The sequence below is a fragment of the Amblyomma mixtum genome, unplaced genomic scaffold (genome assembly GCF_055824585.1).
Source record: "Amblyomma mixtum isolate Tamu unplaced genomic scaffold, ASM5582458v1 scaffold_108, whole genome shotgun sequence".
Taxonomy (NCBI): domain Eukaryota; kingdom Metazoa; phylum Arthropoda; class Arachnida; order Ixodida; family Ixodidae; genus Amblyomma; species Amblyomma mixtum.
In genome coordinates, this window is record NW_028317638.1 from 25,001 (window position 1) to 32,880 (window position 7,880).

A 7,880-nucleotide genomic window follows, 5' to 3' on the forward strand; every position below is an offset into this window, starting at 1 on the left:
GAAGACCCAAGGGCGCAATGTGCGTTCGAAGAATCAGTGCTCAGTGTGTCCTGCAATTCACACCAAGTCTCGCAGCTGGCTGCGTTCTTCATCGACCCGAGAACCGAGTGATCCACCGCTTAGAGTCGTGCGTTTGGTTTGTTCAAATCCGTACAGTACAACCAGGGTTTTAGGCACCGGGCTTTTCCCCTGGTCTCCAGTCGCAGTTTCGACCGACGTCTTTCGCGCCTCGCAGCCGTCCGTTCGGCATGCTGCGCGTGCCTCAAAGCCAAAGCGAGCAAAGTCTCTCGAAGCTTTTGTGCGATAATGGCTTGCGCGTCACTAATAGGATGACGAGGCATTTGGCAACCACTAAGGCAGAAGTGCTGAGCCGACGCGTGACGCTCCAATTCCGGTCTTCATCAGAGGTGGGTCTTCTTGTGCCTTCTTGGGCACGCCCGCTCCGCCCGCACGGGCCTGACCGCAGAACACCTCGAAGCACCGGCGTTTGCTAGAAATATACATTCTTGGAGCTCTGTGCCACCGTCCTCACGCACCTTTCTGCGATCTGCAGCGACGCTACCCCCGGACTCCAGCAGCGGTTTTTTTTGTTGCTGTTCACACTCAACTGCTGTTCACATCTTTCAAGGCGAGTCATCACCGCCTACCGCTGCTGCACCCTTTTGTAGGGGAGGGGGTTTTCCCAACGCCCCCCGGTCCGGTCGCCCCCGGGTGCGCCATCGTGCTGCTCCCTACTCGACCATTTCGCCACATCATTGCTTCGCAAGGAGACAGGCACCGCCTAGCCGTGGCTACGCAGCGCGTACTTGGAACAAGCCGCAAAGCGGACGTTCATCAGTCTACTCCCGCAATAGGAGCCCACCGGCCACAGTGCCATGGACGGCGTTTCGGTAGCGCACCGACAGACTACTCGAAGGCTGGGAAGGACGAAGCAGCAAGAGAACCCGGCTGCCGCGAATGCGTTCAAAGTGCGGGATTATAATCCCTCGTCCTTTTCGGTCCCGGTGCCTCCTTTCGCGCCGTCGGCGCGGCGTCAGACTCCGCGCCCGCAGTGCGAGACCTTTCGCGCGCGGCCGTTCCCTGGGCCGCGCGCGTCCCGCCGCGTGCGCGTCGCGCAGAAGCGCAGTTTCCCAGCCAGCGAGCCGCGGTTCCTCTCGTACTTCGCAGCAGCCGCCGCCGTTCCCTTGGCAGCGGGCAGGCCTTTCCCTCGGCCCGCCTACCGACTGGTGGTCGCAACACGACAAAGCCAGCGAGCCGCGGTTCCTCTCGTACTTCGCAGCAGCCGCCGCCGTTCCCTTGGCAGCGGGCAGGCCTTTCCCTCGGCCCGCCTACCGACTCGTGGTCGCAACACGACAAAGCCAGCGAGCAGCGTTTCCTTTCGTACTTCGCAGCAGCCGCCGCCGTTCCCTTGGCAGCGGGCAGGCCTTTCCCTCGGCCCGCCTACCGACTCGTGGTCGCAACACGACAAAGCCAGCGAGCAGCGTTTCCTTTCGTACTTCGCAGCAGCCGCCGCCGTTCCCTTGGCAGCGGGCAGGCCTTTCCCTCGGCCCGCCTACCGACTCGTGGTCGCAACACGACAAAGCCAGCGAGCAGCGTTTCCTTTCGTACTTCGCAGCAGCCGCCGCCGTTCCCTTGGCAGCGGGCAGGCCTTTCCCTCGGCCTGCCTACCGGCTCTGTTTGCGCCTCTTCGACGGTTGTCGACAACCGAAAGCCCACCATGAGTGGTGCGTTACGCCGTTCAAACCTGCGGATACAGCCCGTCCGACTTTCCCTTGGTGACGGAGCTCCGCTGGGCGCAACAGTTTGTGCAGAGAAGCGGCTTCAGAATCTCGCAACTCCGCGGTTGAGGCCTTCCCCCGCTTATAAGTGGGGGCGGCGCCGGGTGTGACAAGCACAATCCGGTAATGATCCTTCCGCAGGTTCACCTACGGAAACCTTGTTACGACTTTTACTTCCTCTAAATGATCAAGTTTGGTCATCTTTCCAACAGACCGGCGCAACCGAAAGGCCGCGCCGGACATCGGTCCGAAGACCTCACTAAATCATTCAATCGGTAGTAGCGACGGGCGGTGTGTACAAAGGGCAGGGACGTAATCAACGCGAGCTTATGACTCGCGCTTACTGGGAATTCCTCGTTCAAGGGGAACAATTGCAAGCCCCTATCCCAATCACGAAAGAAGTTCCACGGGTTACCCAGTCTTTTCAGACAGGGATAAAGACACGCTGCTTCCTTCAGTGTAGCGCGCGTGCGGCCCCGGACATCTAAGGGCATCACAGACCTGTTATTGCTCTGTTTCGTGCGGCTAGGAGCCGCTTGTCCCTCTAAGAAGGTTGTAAGGTGCTGGGAACCCCGCACCTATTTAATAGGCTAGAGTCTCGTTCGTTATCGGAATTAACCAGACAAATCGCTCCACCAACTAAGAACGGCCATGCACCACCATCCACCGAATCAAGAAAGAGCTCTCAATCTGTCAATCCTCCCAGTGTCCGGGCCGGGTAAGTTTTCCCGTGTTGAGTCAAATTAAGCCGCAGGCTCCACTCCTGGTGGTGCCCTTCCGTCAATTCCTTTAAGTTTCAGCTTTGCAACCATACTTCCCCCGGAACCCAAATACTTTGGTTTCCCGGAAGCTGCCCGCCGAGTCATTTGAGTAACTCAGGCGGATCGCTGGTTGGCATCGTTTATGGTCAGAACTAGGGCGGTATCTGATCGCCTTCGAACCTCTGACTTTCGTTCTTGATCAAAGAAAACATTCTTGGCAAATGCTTTCGCAGTAGTTCGTCTTGCGACGGTCCAAGAATTTCACCTCTAGCGCCGCAATACGAATGCCCCCGTCTGTCCCTCTTAATCATTACCCCGTATTCCAAAAACCAACAGAACAGAAACGGGGTCTTGTTCTATTATTCCATGCAAGTTTATTCAGGCGACTCGCCTGCGTTGAGCACTCTAATTTTTTCAAAGTAAAAGCGCAGGCCACCTCGAGACGCACCAATGAAGGGCACCAAGAGAGGACCGGCATGATGTTCAGTCCGAGCCGTCGCATCGGGTAGATGCACTACTCGTCTGGAACTGAGATCCAACTACGAGCTTTTTAACCGCAGCAGCTTTAGTATACGCTATTGGAGCTGGAATTACCGCGGCTGCTGGCACCAGACTTGCCCTCCAATTGATCCTCGTTAAAGGATTTAGAGTGTACTCATTTCAATTACGGGGCCTCAAAAGAGTCCCGTATTGTTATTTTTCGTCACTACCTCCCCGTGCCGGGAGTGGGTAATTTGCGCGCCTGCTGCCTTCCTTGGATGTGGTAGCCGTTTCTCAGGCTCCCTCTCCGGAATCGAACCCTGATTCTCCGTTACCCGTAACAACCATGGTAGGCAAGTAACCTACCATCGAAAGTTGATAAGGCAGACACTTGAAAGAAACGTCGCCGGCTCATGGCCATGCGATCAGCACAAAGTTATCCAGAGTCACCACAGAGTACGGGCAGAGCCCGATGGGTCTTGGTCTAATAAAAGCGCCCGTCAGCCAAAGGCCTTCAGGCTCAATGCATGTATTAGCTCTAGAATTGCCACAGTTGTCCAAGTAGAAAGAAACGATCTAAGGAACCATAACTGATTTAATGAGCCATTCGCGGTTTCGCCTTATTTCGGCATGTACTTAGACATGCATGGCTTAATCTTTGAGACAAGCATATGATTACTGGCAGGATCAACCAGGTATGATGCATAGGCATTCCCTTTTCGCCCCAGAAGGGTGCCTCGTCGCCGCCGATAGGGCCGCCATAAACCCCCAGCGCGCGACGCATCTTTTTCGCGGCAGCTTGCGCTGCCCGTGCATCGTTCGAGCTCGCTGCGGCATCCGACCCGTAGGTACGGCAATCGCCACGCGGCAAGAGAGCACGTGTGCCTTTAGGCAAAGCATTTGTAACGCGCCCACCAGTGCGCACATCGGCCTCTAGGGCCGCAGCATTAGGCAACTGGACGGCGCTTGCTGCGTAGCCGAGACGGCCAAGCCGCCAGACGACGGGACACGCCCGCGTCTTCGGCGCGCTCGCACGGAATCGAGTCCGGGTAGCACGGAACACACCTCGTAAAACGTGGAAACAGCGTCGTCCGACAACCAGCCCCTATCGCAGACGCGGATGAGGCTGCAGACGAATGCCGTGGGGTCCGAGGGACGGGGACACGCTGGGCACGAGGCCGCATATCAGACCCGGTCACGGCGCGCACACGCGGGCGCGCGCCGCCGACTGCTCCACTGGGACCCCCCCATATAATAGCAGCGATAAGTACCCAGACCTCCGTGGGTGAGTAAATCGCCGTACTCGTGCCACTTTCGCCGCAAGGGCCGCACAAATCGTGCGCGCTTTGCCGCGGCATCACAACGCCGCGCTTCCGCGGCGCCCCGCACGAGCCGTACTCGTGGACATAGCCGTCGGGCGAACCGCCGTACTCGAGGCGCGTTCGCCGCAAGAGCCGCTCAAATCGTGCGCGCTTTCCTGCGGCATCGCACGAAAGCGCTGCCCCGGCGCCCCGCACGAGCCGTACTCGTGGACATTGTCATCGGGCGAACCGCCGTACTCGAGGCGCGTTGGCGGCAAGACCCCCACAAATCGTGCGCGCTTTGCTGCGGCATCGCACAAAAGCGCATCCCCGGCGCCCCGCACGAGCCGTACTCGTGGACATAGCCGTCGGGCGAAGCGCCGTACTCGAGGCGCGTTCGCCGCAAGAGCCGCTCAAATCGTGCGCGCTTTCCTGCGGCATCGCACGAAAGCGCTGCCCCGGCGCCCCGCACGAGCCGTACTCGTGGACATGGTCATCGGGCGAACCGCCGTACTCGAGGCGCGTTCGCCGCAAGAGCCGCTCAAATCGTGCGCGCTTTCCTGCGGCATCGCACGAAAGCGCTGCCCCGGCGCCCCGCACGAGCCGTACTCGTGGACATGGTCATCGGGCGAACCGCCGTACTCGAGGCGCGTTCGCCGCAAGAGCCGCTCAAATCGTGCACGCTTTCCTGCGGCATCGCACGAAAGCGCTGCCCCGGCGCCCCGCACGAGCCGTACTCGTGGACATAGCCGTCGGGCGAACCGCCGTACTCGAGGCGCGTTCGCCGCAAGAGCCGCTCAAAACGTGCGCGCTTTCCTGCGGCATCGCACAAAAGCGCTTCCCCGGCGCCCCGCACGAGCCGTACTCGTGGACATTGTCATCGGGCCAACCGCCGTACTCGAGGCGCGTTGGCGGCAAGAGCCCCTCAAATCGAGCGCGCTTTGCTGCGGCATCGCAAAAAAGCACTTCCGCGGCGCCCCGCACGAGCCGTACTCGTGGACATTGTCATCGGGCGAACCGCCGTACTCGAGGAGCGTTCGCCGCAAAAGCCACTCAAATCGTGCGCGCTTTGCTGCGGCATCGCACAACCGCGCTTCCGCGGCGCCCCGCACGAGCCGTACTCGTGGACATAGCCGTCGGGCGAGCCGCCGTACTCGAGGCGCGTTCGCCGCAAAACTCGCATAAATAATGCACAAACTCATGAAAATCACATCTGCCGAGGCCGCCTAAAGCCCGAATTCACCTCCCGGGCGTCGAGAGGTCCGTTTCGGACTTTGCTGACAAAGCGGACGCTTTACTGTTTCGCGTCTGCCTAGGCGGTATGCCCCCTTATATATGCAGCGATAAGTACCCAGACCCCCGCGGGTCATAAGCGCGTCTACCGGAGCGGGCTTCAAACGAACGTAACTCTGCCTTCCGTTGCGCGAAAGGGACGGGAAAGGTCTCAAAATATTCGCCTTTCTCAGCCCCACACGCGGAACTAAAAATTGAGCGGCTGCGCCCACGGGAACGGCCGTGAACATTCGAAAAGGCGGCCCCTTGCGAACCTGGTCAATCACCCGCTGCTCCGGCTACAGTGGAAGCAGCGGGTCGAGGACGACTGCACAAGATGGGCGGCAGCGCGGCCGACACGTGGCGTAAATTTCGTCTCGTTCCGCCAGGTGAAAGTGCCTTTAAATATTCGAAAACCGTTTACCGCGTCCGCCGGGGAGGCAACCGCGTCTGCCTAGGCGGGACCGCGTCTGCCTAGGCGAGCTTCAAACGAGCGTAACTCTCACTTGCGTTGCGCGAAAGGGACGAGAAAGGTCTCAAAATGCTCGCCTTTCTCAGCCCCACACGCGGATCTAAAAATGGAGCGGATTCGTCCACGGGAACGGCCGCGAAGATTAGAAAAGGCGGCCCCTTGCGAGCCTGGTCAATCACCTGCTGCTCCGGCTACAGTGCAAGCAGCGAGTCCGCGATAACTGCACAAGATGCGCGCCGGCGCGGCCGAACCGTGGCGTAAATTTCGTCGCGCTCCGCCAGTTCAAAGTGCCTTTAAAAATTCGAAGACAATTTACCGCGTCTGCCTAGGCGGGACCGCGTCTGCCTAGGCGAGCTTCAAACGAGCGTAACTCTCACTTGCGTTGCGCGAAACGGACGGGAAAGGTCTCAAAATGTTCGCCTTTCTCAGCCCAACGCGCGCAACTAGAAATTGAGCGGCTGCGCTCAAGGCAACGGCCGCGAGAATTCGAAAAGGCGGCCCCTTGCGATACTGGTCAATCGCCCGCTGCTCCGGCTGCAGTGGACGCAGCGGGTCGGCGATGACTGCACAAGATGCGCGCCGGCGCGGCCGAACCGTGGCGTAAATTTGGTCGCGCTCCGCCAGTTCAAAGTGCCTTTAAAAACTCGAAGACCGTTTACCGCGTCCGCCGGGGAGGCAACCGCGTCTGCCTAGGCGGGACCGCGTCTGCCTAGGCGAGCTTCAAACGAGCGTAACTCTCACTTGCGTTGGGCGAAAGGGACGGGAAAGGTCTCAAAATGTTCGCCTTTCTCAGCCCCACACGCGGATCTAAAAATGGAGCGGATTCGCCCAAGGGAACGGCCGCGAAGATTAGAAAAGGCGGCCCCTTGCGAGACTGCTCAATCGCCCGCTGCTCCGGCTACAGTGCAAGCAGCGGGTCGGCGATGACTGCACAAGATGCGCGCCGGCGCGGCCGAACCGTGGCGTAAATTTGGTCGCGCTCCGCCAGTTCAAAGTGCCTTTAAAAACTCGAAGACCGTTTACCGCGTCCGCCGGGGAGGCAACCGCGTCTGCCTAGGCGGGACCGCGTCTGCCTAGGCGAGCTTCAAACGAGCGTAACTCTCACTTGCGTTGGGCGAAAGGGACGGGAAAGGTCTCAAAATGTTCGCCTTTCTCAGCCCCACACGCGGATCTAAAAATGGAGCGGCTGCACCCACGGGAACAGCCGCGAAGATTAGAAAAGGCGGCCCCTTGCGAGCCTGGTCAATCGCCCGCTGCTCCGGCTGCAGTGGAAGCAGCGAGTCGGCGATGACTGCACAAGATGCGCGCCGGCGCGGCCGAACCGTGGCGTAAATTTCGTCGCGCTCCGCCAGTTCAAAGTGCCTTTAAAAATTCGAAGACCGTTTACCGCGTCCGCCGGGGAGGCAACCGCGTCTGCCTAGGCGGGACCGCGTCTGCCTAGGCGAGCTTCAAACGAGCGTAACTCTCACTTGCGTTGCGCGAAAGGGACGAGAAAGGTCTCAAAATGTTCGCCTTTCTCAGCCCAACGCGCGGAACTAAAAATGGAGCGGATTCGCCCACGGGAGCGGCCGCGAAGATTAGAAAAGGCGGCCCCTTGCGAGCCTGGTCAATCACCCGCTGCTCCGGCTACAGTGCAAGCAGCGAGTCCGCGATGACAGCACAAGATGCGCGCCGGCGCGGCCGAACCGTGGCGTAAATTTCGTCGCGCTCCGCCAGTTCAAAGTGCCTTTAAAAATTCGAAGACCATTTACCGCGTCTGCCTAGGCGGGACCGCGTCTGCCTAGGCGAGCTTCAAACGAGCGTAACTCTCACTTGC

The 7,880-nt window shown here is 59.6% G+C and overlaps 2 non-coding genes across 2 annotated transcripts in view; both read right to left on the reverse strand.

Annotated features, from left to right (window-relative positions):
- The window catches only part of LOC149324942 (5.8S ribosomal RNA), a 153-nt gene extending 26 nt beyond the window's left edge, over positions 1-127 (reverse strand). Inside the window, exon 1 of the ribosomal RNA XR_016286626.1 lies at positions 1-127. This exon is cut by the window's left edge and continues 26 nt beyond it. This is a non-coding gene — a ribosomal RNA (5.8S ribosomal RNA).
- Positions 128-1,902: 1,775 nt separating this feature from the next.
- Positions 1,903-3,717, reverse strand: LOC149324943 (small subunit ribosomal RNA). Its single transcript, XR_016286629.1, has one exon. It is a non-coding gene; the product is annotated as a small subunit ribosomal RNA (ribosomal RNA).
- Between the last annotated feature and the right edge of the window lie 4,163 nt (positions 3,718-7,880).